The 12,575-nt window shown below is 39.6% G+C and overlaps 1 protein-coding gene across 6 annotated transcripts in view; it reads left to right on the top strand.

The window, feature by feature from the left end:
* The window catches only part of MEF2A (myocyte enhancer factor 2A), an 80,862-nt gene that overhangs the window by 13,103 nt on the left and 55,184 nt on the right, over positions 1 to 12,575 (top strand). Inside the window, exon 1 of one of the 6 annotated variants that reach the window (XM_041418762.1) lies at positions 6,553 to 6,572. The exons of the other annotated variants lie outside the window; for them this stretch is intronic. The gene's annotated coding sequence lies outside the window, so the exon portion shown is untranslated. Of the gene's footprint in view, positions 1 to 6,552; positions 6,573 to 12,575 lie in introns of those variants that run through there. 6 annotated transcript variants of the gene reach the window in all.

Below are 12,575 nucleotides of genomic sequence, written 5' to 3' on the forward strand. Positions count from 1 at the left end.
CTCATTTAATGTACCTGTGCCAGTCAGTGGCATGCTAGGATAGCACACAGAAAGCATTTAGTTCATTATCCCTGCTGCTTGAAAATCCATCATTTCACAAAAGGCTTGTTAGCTGTAGCACCTAAATGGGGCAAACCTGTTTCTTAATGAAGAACATGTTTTCAGTGTCGTATTTGTCATCATTAAGGCTTTGGGAAACTGGGTTAATATGTTCAGTTGTGATTATGCACTAGCAAGATGTGGATGGCAGTGCACCTGCTTTTTGAGGTGGATGAATTTTCTCACGTGGTCTCGTGTGGTTTGTAGCTGTGAATTCCTGTCTCAGCTCTTCTTTACATCTTTAGCTGCTTTACTGAAATTATTTGATGTGTTCCAGTAAAGCAAGTTACAGCACCCACCAACTTTTACTCTTTTTCCATTTGTTTCTTTATTAGATGTGTTTTGGTCATTTTTTGTGTGTTGTGAGAACATACTAATGTTTTTTGATATAGCAAATGTTGCTGCATGAAATGCCTTCAAAAGTAGATTGCTGTGGCAAATTTAAGTCAGACATCCTTTTAAAAACTGAAATCTTGTTTATGTATTTAATTTAGGTGATTAAACTACAATGAAGCTTGTGGCTTTCAATAAAACTTGCAGTTCCAGAACTTGTCTGTGGTCTTGATTGATGTCTCTGTTCTAGGAAAGATTTGGCTCAGATGGCCTTTAACAAATTGGAAAAACCAGGGAATATAATAATTTCATTTAATTTTGGTATTTATGTGTGACAGAGGCTTCTGAAGTGCCCAGCATACAGGTCTTGGGGTGTGGCAATGGTCGGATGATGATGGTGGCACTTTCTGCCTGTTCTAATTTGACTTGACCAGGTGGATGCCTGAGAGCTTTAACTGAGGACTGTATTCTGCCAAGTATTATTTCCATCAGCTTTTGCTATTTATAAATACGCCACATAAAAAATTAGAAATAATTTTCTAGTGCAAGTGCTGTGTTTTTGCATTTGTTTTCAGTTCTCTAGTTGATACCTGTAGGTTAAATTAAAAGTGCAAATTGTGACCTGGGAGATCTCAGTGCCTCAAATTTGCCTGCTCATCCATTAGATTAGCAGCACGTTACTTCATTGGCAGACCTTGCCTTGTTTTGGATATTTTTTATTGCCATTGAGAACATTTGAGATTGGTGCCTTGCCTTTGAAATGGTGGATTCCTTGCTGACCATGTGCAGGTGCCCTGATCTGCACCTCCCTGCCTGGGTGCAGTTGGACACTGTCGAGCTCTGTCCTGTGTCAGTGTGACAGGGCAGGAGTGGAGGAGGTGTGGGGTGATGTGTCACTTGGCTAAAAGCAAGTGCTGTAAGCAGCTGAAGCTGTGTTGCCTGGGATTTTTGGAGTGATGATCTGGATGAGTGAACGTGTCAGATTTCAGCTGTTTATTCTCTAAAATTTTTTTTTTAGATAGTTGCAAGTAAACAAGAAGTATTTCCACCACACCCCCTTCTGTTTTCTGTGCTGTTTTTTGAGCTTTCTTTAATTTCACTTCCTGGTGGGTAGATGGCAAGTTCTCTGGCAGATTTACCTATTAAAGTGCTGGTGTATTTTCTCCTGAGAAAGCGAGTGTTGTGGATTCTACTCTTGGCAAGTATATATTCTTTTACTTTTCTTAATATCCTCCATTTCTGGTGTGTCTTCTAGTGTTTCCATGAATGCAGTTCTACATCTGTCAGCTGGGTACGTTGCATTAACAGGTTTTTGTTTCTGCTTTTCACCTGGGGTCTTGAAAAGCAGGTGCTCCAAAACTGACTGATTAGGTACCAACACTTTTGGAGAAATAAAACAATTATCTGATCTGAAAAAGCATCTGCATAGCTTTATATTATGCAAGCTCTACTTTGGTTGATAATCATGTTGGATAGGTTTTGATTTCTGCCTGTTGCTGATGGTTTTTGTTTGCTTCTGAAGTAAGAGTAACCTGTAGCACTTCACAGCTGCAGATAATTTAATTCCAAGTCCTTCACCAAGGTCAGTGGGATTTTTTTATGCTTTGTATAATACTGAGCATTTATTTTTCTTAGTCAAAACTTGTTGCATGTGATATGTAAGACTGTAAGGCATCTTAATATTATTTGCTTACAGAAGAAACTGTTTATTTAGTTTTTACTGTATTGATAAAACTTGGAAGCTGCTTTTTAATTGTGCAGTCAGAAACATGTTCTTTAAAAAGATGAAAAATATGTTTTCTGTAGACAAGTTGTATTTGTCGATTCCAGTTCCTAGTTTCGTCTTCGTATGGAAGTTTACCAATTCAGTTATTTCATGACTTTTCAGTGGGGTTTTTTATTAGTGCAGCTCTTGGTTTTAGTTCTGTGTGTTCTTTTTGTGAAGGGAATCCAGTGTATGTGTGAGTTACTGAGTACTCCTCGTGTGCTGGGACATGTGTTGTGCTGTTCTTCAATGCTGGGACTTTGCTAATAGCAGGTCAGAATGGTTTGCACCTCTTAAGTCATCAACGTGGAAAAAATACCAAATAAGATGTAATGAAAAAATGGGTTCAGCTCTGGTGCAGATAGGAAAGGGATGGCTTAAATATTCGAGCAGTAAGAAGTCAAATGCCAAGTTTGGAACACGATAATTCAGCCAGGCTCACATTTGTGACAGCTCTGCAGAGGTGAAGAATGCTTCTTGAGGAGGAATTTTTTTCTTTGCTCTTCTCAGCGACAGCTTCAGTGCTCCCCTGGGTCGGGGGGCGGGGAGCTCTTCCCAGCAGCTGCACAGAAACCTGAAAGTGCAGGGATGGCCCAGATTCGATGCTGGAGCTCCAGGCAGAGTTCTGCTCTGTGTTAGCACTTGGTCCATGTGACGCTGTTTGGCCGGATAAAGGCTCTCAATCGTGTGCTCATGTGTGACACTAAATGAATATTCTCTGTGTAGCTAATAGAAGTGTTTCACCGGATAAAGGCTCTCAATCGTGTGCTGTGTGACACTAAATGAATATTCTCTGTGTAGCTAATAGAAGTGTTTCTCCTGCTAAAAAAAATAAGTCCCTCCTGTATTAGAAATGATTTTGTTCTCCAACATGGTCCCTTAGAGCAGAAATTCTAATGTCAAAACGAAACCTGGTCAATATATCAGACCATACTGCAGACATTTTACAGTTTGGTGCTTAACCTTTGGGTGACTAAAATTAAAAGTGTTATAATAATTTTCTTCTGTAAAAATGTGGTATTCTGTATCTTTCTGTCAGTGTATTATTTGATAAATGCTGGTGTGCTCTGCAGAGTAATTAAGGGAGGACTCTGAATAATGAGCTAGTTTAAAGCATCATCTGCTCAAAATCCAGGCATACCTCTACCTTTGCCTCTCCTTGTTCTCTTGGAATGCTTATAGCAGATCTTTGTTGTGGGTAAGCTGGTACCTGCTGGTAGTTCTGTCTGGTTTCCAGCTGTTCCCACCAATGGAAAGTGAAGATCAGTGAAGTATGAACCATCTCACAGAATTTCTGTTTAAAAGGAGCAGTGTCAGGATCTGCTTCTACATTGCAGCAAACATGCAATTGCAGCAAAAGTAGGTCTGTGAGAACTTTCACCTACCCCCTGTGGATATGGTTGCACTAGAGAAGCAACAGTCCAGGATTTTTATGTGGGCTAGCTGCCTAAATATTTACCAAAGGTCTGTATGATTCCCCCTGCCTCCAACGTCAGCTGAAGCTTGTTGTGATTACACCCTTACTGATAAGTGTTTGAGTTAGGCTTTCCTCTGTGCTTAGGAAAAGAAAAAGATTAATGCATATTCCTCCAGCAGACTACAGATAACCTCTCTTGACCTTGGTGATCAAGTCTATTCCCCTTTTATCTTTGCATTCTCCAAGGCACCAATCTGAAGCCATGGAATATATGATCCTGTGTTGGTCTAGAGGCTGCTTTTAGAAGAGTTTGCCTTCCTTACCCCATTATGCTGGCATTCTCTGCAGTGGTGTCCTCTTGTAGTATGACATATTAAAGCATTGTAACAGGATGATGAAATATTTTTAGGGTGTGCTCCATTAATTTTGACAACTCAGATTTGTTTGTGTTTTTTATATGCCAGTGTGTGTATTTCTAGACATGTCAATATATATGTAGAGACAATATGTGGGATTTTTTAATATGTCACTGTCTTTTATGGAGAACATCTGCTCTGAAATTGTTACAACAATATGCAGTGATGCTTATTTAAAATGTGTTCTAGTAGTTACTGTGTATCCAGGCAGTTTAATAAACCAGTAAAAGATTTCAAATATAGTTGAATAGCCTACTCAGTTAATGATACTTAGTGTTTGGAATTTCATCAATCTTAACATGTCACATATTATAGACTATAATTGTGTGACCTTTTCCTTAAATTTTCATAGCAAAGGACTATGACAAAGCCATTAGCTTTGGAGTCTTGAATCTGAAAAATTCATAATATAGATAGCATAAATGCAAGGCTTGCGTGTGTGTGTTAAAATAGTAAATGGGTTAAAGTAGCACAGGCATACTTTGTACTGTGTTGGCATAGTTTTCCCCTTCAGATGGTAGTTTGGAATGTGAAGCCTCTTCCTATATGTGCTGGAGCAGAGCTAAACTCTAATGTCACTTACAGGAGAAATTTAATACAAGCAGCTTGTGCAGAACTGACCTGCTGCCATGGTAGCATGTAATATATTTAGCATGCATGTGTCTAGTAACCATGTGATCTTATACAAGTGAATAAAACAGAGAAGCTCTCAAAAGTTAACATTTCTCTGAATGTTTTCAGAGTTCTGTTCATTAAATAAAATGTTATCAAACTATTTAAAGAGACTCAGTTTATAACTGGGATGTAACCAGCTCAGAATTTGGAATGCTGCAGCAACGTCTCTGCATATCAGTGTGAGAGAGATAGAATTCCAAAGTAATTAGATTTTTCTAATCCACATAATTTTTGGAGTGTTTTATTTGGTTTTTTTTTTTGGCTGTTACTGTTCAGTTTTCTGCTGCAATGATGACCAAAGATTAAATTTTAAATGAAATCTGAAAATAGCAGTCTGATCTTCAGGTACTTACTCTTTAAGAAAATCCACAATTGTACATTTTGGCAGTGCTGTGATATTGTCAGACTGCCTTGGTATCATCTGTGCTTAAAAGCTAAAGTGTCACTTATGTGCCTTGTGCAGATTTACCAGGACACCATTTGGGAGATGATAAGCAGGGGAGAGTGGCACACATAAGTCCTCTATCAAGACAACATTAAAAAGTGGATAATCTCTTTAATGGAATATAATCTCGCTTATGCAAAATCCTAATAAAATTTAGTGTTTTCCCTGGTGATTTGTTGCAGAAAGTGTGATGTTGATGTTGGTTTAGTTTAGGGGTTTTTGATGTCTTGTGCTGAGCAGAGAGGGAGGTGATTTGCTCATCATCCCCTGTTTTGTTGCACAATCCCATTTTCCCTGTGGTAGCAGCATGGCTCTTGCACAGCAGCTGTGGGACCAGGTGAGCAGAAATGTCCTGGGCTGGATCCAAGCAGCAGAGTGGAGCTTTAATACTGAATGTGGGACATGATTTCTACTAACACATGGCTCAAAGATTTCCCTAGTCTCAGGCTTGCATGATTGTGTTCCTTAAGCTGGAGGATTCAAGTGGGTTCTGAATGCTTTGGGAGCTCCTTTCCTTCCCAGGTTGGGTGGCCCTGCCAGTGAGGCTTGCCTAAAAGCAGAGGAGTGAGGGATTCCACCTTCCCCAGCTGTGATTTTAACATACCTCTTCTAACTATCATCTTTTTCCATGTCTTCCTGTTGAGAAGTCCATGTAGGCACTTTCTTCAGAGTAATTGGTTGTTGGATTTTGGGTTTTTATTGTATTCTAGATGCACTGTCATTATGGACCAGTGAACTCCTTCAAAGATTGAAGATCATTTCTGTTGACTTCTGTAGCTTTGGTAGATACTGCGTTTGCAGAAGAATTGCAAGGAAGCACAGTAGATTTTATGTACTTTAAGGATGCACATAGTAAAGTAGCATTAAAATGTCTTAAACATAGTAGAGAACTGAAATTGTAAAATTTATTCCAGAAAGCATCCGTTATGTACCTTAGCATATATCCTGTTTCTAGCCCTGGAGGGTGTAGTTGTGTTGGAAGCTATGGTGGGTCTTTCTAAGTGGTTAAAAATATCAATAATGTTCCTGCACAAGCTCCTGAGCTAATGCCATATGAAAACAACAAGGTCCCTTTAGAGTTCCCTTTTTTTTTTTTCCATAGCAACCTGGATCTGAGACACTGCAGAACCAGCAGTGCAAACTCAGACCTCTAGCAAAAGCTGCAGCGTCTTTTAATGGGTTAGTCAGTGTTATTGACAAATATTTCTTTGGTTTCATGATATACTTTTCCTTTCCCCATGGCTGTTCTAAATAATTTTTTTACAAGAACTAAGTCTTGTGCTTAATTGATTTAATTTTCAGAAGGCCAAAGAATATCATGTGCATCCTTGAAAGACCTTCCCTTAAGGTGGAATCCTCAAAAGTGGATGAAAATCAGATTCTTTTAATGCCTGCTTGAATCTACTAAATTGAAAACTCCAGGTTTGTGTCTTTGTTCTGTGCTATGTGGCATCAAATTAGATAAAATGTCACAGACAAACTTACTGTTAATTCTTTCTGCTGCTGTCCTCTGTCACACTTCTGCTTTTGAGGACCTGCTCTTCCCTTTACTGCCTTTCTTCCAGCTGTGCATGGTGAGCATTTTCCCTGAAGGAACTGGACTCCTTCAAAAAAGAACACAAGAGCATCACTCCTCTTATGGGAATTTTAATGGGATGGTACCATCCTCTTCAGGATTATTGTGGCTTCTGTTCCACCTAGGCAAGGACACCTGTTTGACTGAGAGGAGATTTTTGAATCAGAGAAGTCACTAAATGCACTAAATAATTCTTCCTTTCCATGCCCAAGCTGACATCTTGCAGCTAATGCAGATGGAAAGATTTGGCAGCAGTAGGGTGTGAGAGCAGAAGTCTTGGTTTACTCTGTTTAAACCAAAGCTCAGTGCTGCTTTAAATGCTGTTATTCCTGTGCAATGGATCTGGTTCATGCATGCAGATCTCTTCCCGAACTGTGCAGTGATGGTGGCCTTAAGATTTTATGTGGTGCTGTTTCTGTTGTGGAATACTAAAGGGTTTGTGTTATTTTGGGTAAGTGAAGCTTACAAAGGGGAGTGCCTGCCACCTCTAAAGGCTTGCTGAGGTTGTTAATCAGATATTACCATCAAAATGAAGTACATTCAGTAGTAGACAAAGAGGAAGGAAACCTACCAGAAGCTAGAAGGAAGAATCTCCACAAGTGTTGGTTGATGTAACATGTTAAGAGTGGTGTCTGCTTGAAGTACAGGGTGAGCTTGTTTTGATTCCTATCTTCCTTTGAAAGTAGGCAAATGTTTATAGTGTGGAGGATGTCTCCACCCCTCCCTCCGTGAAGCTGTGTGCTGGAGAAAATGATGACACTGGATGTTGGTGAATTCTTACAAATCTAAACATAGCCCATAATCATAGGTGTGTCTGTGCAGGGGTAAAAGTGTATGAGCTCCAGATGAAATCATAAGATCGAGTTTTGAGAACTAGGTCCAACTCAGTGCTCAGCCTTCTGGGTTATACTAAGAAGTCTTTGTTTCAAATCTCAGTTTAAAAATCTGTTAACTTGGCAGCAGGATGGAGTCTGCTAAAAAACCAACTAGCAATCTGTAGTTCGTCTGAATGCAGGGAGTGAATTGCTGGAAAGATCCCTTTCTCCCAGTGGGAAGACAGAATTTTGTAGTCACAGTGTTTTGTTTTCAATTTTCTTTAAGCAAGTCTGAATGCATTTCCTTGCAGCTTCTGTAATCCTGCCTCAAAGCAGAGGATATGAGGTGAGAATTGAGGGAAAAGTAGAACTTAGTCATCAATACAGTTTCCTAATTAAAATCCACTTCACTAATTCCAATTCTCATGAGCTGTCAGGAGTATCTTGTATTTTGGCATATGGCTGTTCCAGTGTTTGCTCTGAGTTGGCTGTTCAGTTTTTATTAAACAATGTGTGGCCTCATGTGCAAGACTTGCAAAGCATCACCAAAGAGCAGGACAGGATGGAACTGGATGCTGGAAGTTTCTTGCAGTATGATTTGTAGCCAGTTAAAACTTTGCTTCGTATCTGTGTTGTAGTGAGGAGATTCGGGTTCTCAGGGTGGTGTAGAAAAGCAGGTATGTTCAAAGCTGCACCAGCACTGGAGGGGAAGACACATTTTCAATACAGGCCAGAGCAGCAATGAGGGAGCTGAAGAGGCCCTGGGTGTGCTGTCCCTTGCAGGCTGGGTCTTTGCTGAGGCAGGTGAAATTGGAGAGCAGAGCACTGCTATCTGCTGTTTGCCAGCTTGCTGTCAATATTTATTGCTTCAGCTGCTGCAGGGCCTTCAGTCAGCATGTGAGAGAGAAATGCTTTAATGTCCTGAAGGCCCAGAGTACTCAACAATGAAGTTTTTTTTAAGAGGAGTTAGGGTTTCTTGCAGGTGCAGGAATGCTTCTCAGCAGGCTCTTGAAAGCTGTGTATAAACGGTGTCAGTTTGCTGTGGTTTACTTTTTGTCCATGTAACTTCATTTAATCATGTTTGCAGGTTTGTTACGTAGAATGAGTAAAATGAGATAATGCAAAATAATTAAGTTAGCATCTGATTCTAGTATACAGAATCCACTTTAATAAGTGTATTTAATATCTGATATCTGAGTGGTTTTTTTCCCAGATAAAGTAGTACATAGGGGTTTTCAGAAAGACAAAATTCCTTATCTTATGAGAAAGGAACAGAAAAGATTGCAGGTGCTTTCATGTGTGCTCTGATGATTATGGTAGATAAATGAAAATAATTTCTGTGTCTAAATAAGTTTGTCACTTCACATGAGGAGTTCAACACCAGCTCACTTGTCCCAGCTCATGAGTTGACTGAGGTGAGTGAACTTACACATTGCACACTTTGAGCTACCAGGGCTACAGGCAGCATCCAGGTTTTATGGTGGAATGCAACTGCTCTTAACCACAATACACCTTCAAGAAGTCATTCACAACTAAGTGCTTTGTATTTGCTTTGCAATTCAAATAAGGCTCCTGAGGGCTCTTAGCTAGGATTCTGTCAGGGATGAAGAAGTCAGCTTGGATGGAAGGGACCCAGCAGTGTGTGGAAATATGCACTGTGCTGTGTATGTTCCCAAGCAGGTTTAAATCAGTGATTCCATGATTAAGTGCTGAGATGTCCACTCTGTCTAACAGTGCAAGAGATCATGCACTCTTCTCTTCTGACATGGTGCAGGGCTGCTTCTTGGTGTTGAATCAGATATTTGAATACGTGTTGCTATCTAGCACTTGAATCACATAGCTTTGCTGTGAAGCACTAATGTTACTTAGGGTCAAACAACTTAATTTTTCCATTTGCAGCAATTGTCAAGAAAGAGCAGATGGTAAAATCTAATTATTTCACCTGTCTTGCAGGTAATAACAAGTAACTGAGTTACTCTAGCAGCCTGAATTTCAATTTCTCAACTAAACCATATTAACGAACTGTGTGTGCTAGTTTCTTGTTAAGGACATGATAGTTTTGAAGTATCTGAAGAGTCAATGTTCTATTATCAGTGTAGTTAAATTGACATTTTTGCAAGAGAATCCAAGTGGCTGGGTTAATCTTAATGGTGTAAGAGTGCCCAGACTACCAGACATCTCCTGCCAAGAAAGAAAAATATTTATAAACAGAATATATTTTGAATAATATTCTTGGTAAAAATGGAGTTTACGCCACAGTAAGTTTAGGTGTTGGGGTATGGATCCTAATGTACTAAACTTCTGGTTTTAATGGCTTGCCCTGTACTTAATTAGGACAGTCTTAGCTGATTGATTTTAAGAATATGGATATCCAAATGGAGGGCAGTAACACTGTTAGGATGAAGTACTTGTACTTAGATCGATAAAATGTTTTGGGCTGTAAGGAATTTCACTCTAGGTTGCTTTTAAAAGTGGCTGCTGACACTGGAGAGGTCATGGGAGTCAGGCAGTTTCTTGCCTGTGGTGCCCAGCACCATTTTCCTCAGTTCCTTGATGCTGCCTAAGTTCTCTCTGTACATAATCCTTTTGCAGATTATCACAGTTGAGGTGTAGCTGAGTGGATTCATCTCACTTGTATGTTGTTGCATTATTTGCTACCTGTCTGCCTTGGATTCTGAAATGTTTAGATTACAAAGAAACTGTCTCCATGCGTGTCTGGAGAGGACATGCTCTGTGATCTGCTGTAGCTCCCCCATCAACAACAACTGTGATTTATTTTTATTTAAATATGAAGGGACTGTTTGCTTAAAACAGTGCAGAGGCAGGAATAATCCTTGGAAATGTGGTTTTAATATCTTAGCAATACTAAGTATATATAGTATATACTTAGTATAGCTTTTAAAAATTTTTATTTAGAAATTTGAACTGGTGGTGTATCTGAATATTAAAAGCAGAGACTGATTTTTGAACAAAGACTGTGGCAGCCACGGAGTAAGAAACTTGCCACTAATCTTTGTTAGAAACACGTAGGCGTCTTTATGGTTTGCTGAGTGTCTTTCTGAGGCATGCAGGCTGCTTGAAGCATTATGTTGTCGTGTCTGTCTGGTTTATAATTGTTGCACTTCAACAATATGACTGCATGCTGTCATTTAATCAGACATCGAATAAATTATCAAGAAAGCTTTCCGGATAATTGTTCCGTGATTTAAAGCTTCTTATAGATCATTGATGTGTGTTCTCTCTTGTATTTCTTCTTGGGTTTCCTGTCCTATTTCCTTTGAAGGGGGGGTGCCTGTGACATGCAATCCTTGGGAAGACTGGAAGTGTGTAGTTGCTAAGAAAGAGAGATGGTCTGGAGACTGCCTGTCACAGCAGGTAAAAAAAGCCCTAGCAAAAAACCAACACAGATGGGAGTTGTGCAAGAAGCTTGGAGCCTGTGGCTTGTGCAGAGCATGAAGAGCAGCTGATCTATAACATCAGGAAGAGGCAGATAACTGAGGATGAGCCAAACCTTGGGAAGATGTTTCCCAAGTACAGAACGGGAGCGTACAGCGCTCTGCGTCACAAAGCCACTGTTGACTGAAGCCAACTTGGAAGCCAGAACCCATCTTGCAAGGGCACAGTGTGCAAGGAAGAATCTTGTTTATAATCCTTCTATTTTCCATTCTCTCATCTCCTCACATTTGTCCCTTGCTGGGAACTTCAATACGATCTGGCTTTGTTAGGTTTGAAGCCTGACTTGAGGAAGCTCTCTGTAGGATATAAGGTATAAGCAAAGCCACAGAATGCTGTGGCTGCCTTTGGATCCCATTACATTCCTGGAGTCAGCTGTAAATGTTTTTGATTGCTGTAATGTTTGTTCAGGAACATGTGTTGAAGTTGCTGTCCTGCTGTTTGTTGTATTACCTCAACAGTTTGTACTTCGCAGGCACAGGGGACAGTTCCCCCTTCGTAAAAGGTAACAAAGAATTACTAGAAATTTACTCACTAGTTAGTGTTCACACGTCATGGAGTTCTAGAACTCTTGCTGCATGTCCAAAAAATCAATTCACTGAAGTACCAAATTGGTACAATTTTTTACAATAAGGAAAATTTGTGTTAAATAAGATTATCTCATAATTTATGTTCTGGTTTTGTTTTTTTTTTTTTTTTCTCTCTCTAGTAGAAGAAAGTAAAAGACAGACAGAAATGCCTTTTATTTACACCTTTTTTAAGGGAGAAATGTGCTGTGGTTTCTGCTCTACCTTGGGAGAACTGTACCAGTTATGCACCAGTCAGTTTGAATGTACTGAGCCCAGACACTGCTTTACCTGACTGCAGAATTGCTGCTTTGGCATTTGCTACAAGGAAAGTGAAGTGCAGCCTGCAGAATTTGAATGCAATTTTAAAGAGAATATTTGAAGGATAAGAGTAATAGATCTCATAACATTGCCCTACAGTATGTGCTGTGTTCTGAGTATTTTTTCTGTCTGTCTTAATTTCTATACATTTCAAGTCTTATGTCAGGATGCTGCTTGGTTTAGCTCAGTTGGCATCTTGTTTAATTTTGAATGCATGTTCAGTTCTTCACATGTAGGTTATTGGTTGAGATTCTAAATGGTTGTAAAATAGTGTTCCCCTTCCAAAACACGCACACAAAAAGCTTCAGTACTCCTCAGAAGGGATGATCTACTTAAATCGTGTTCTCAGAGACAAAAGGAAGAACAGTGCTCTGTGTGGGTAGGGATTTCTATATAGAAATGCCAGGAACCTGAATTTAAGTTTAGTTTGACATATTATTGCTTATGTTTAAAATGCTCCACCCACTGAATTCAGCCTGGCATGACCATGTTAAAAAAAGGAACAGAGCAAACCTTTAAATTAATTATCTACAAATGGAGGAAAACGATTAGTGACCACACAGACAAACAAAAAAAAAAAGTGATGCTGCTTATCTAGAATTTCACCGAAATCTGACCAGGTGAATCTAGGACTTTGCAGCTGAATTCTGTTCCAGGAACTGTGAAACATGTCCTGTCTGTGTACAGTGAGTAG

Source organism: Onychostruthus taczanowskii, unplaced genomic scaffold (genome assembly GCF_017590055.1).
Source record: "Onychostruthus taczanowskii isolate IOZ18803 unplaced genomic scaffold, ASM1759005v1 scaffold6, whole genome shotgun sequence".
Lineage (NCBI taxonomy): Eukaryota > Metazoa > Chordata > Aves > Passeriformes > Passeridae > Onychostruthus > Onychostruthus taczanowskii.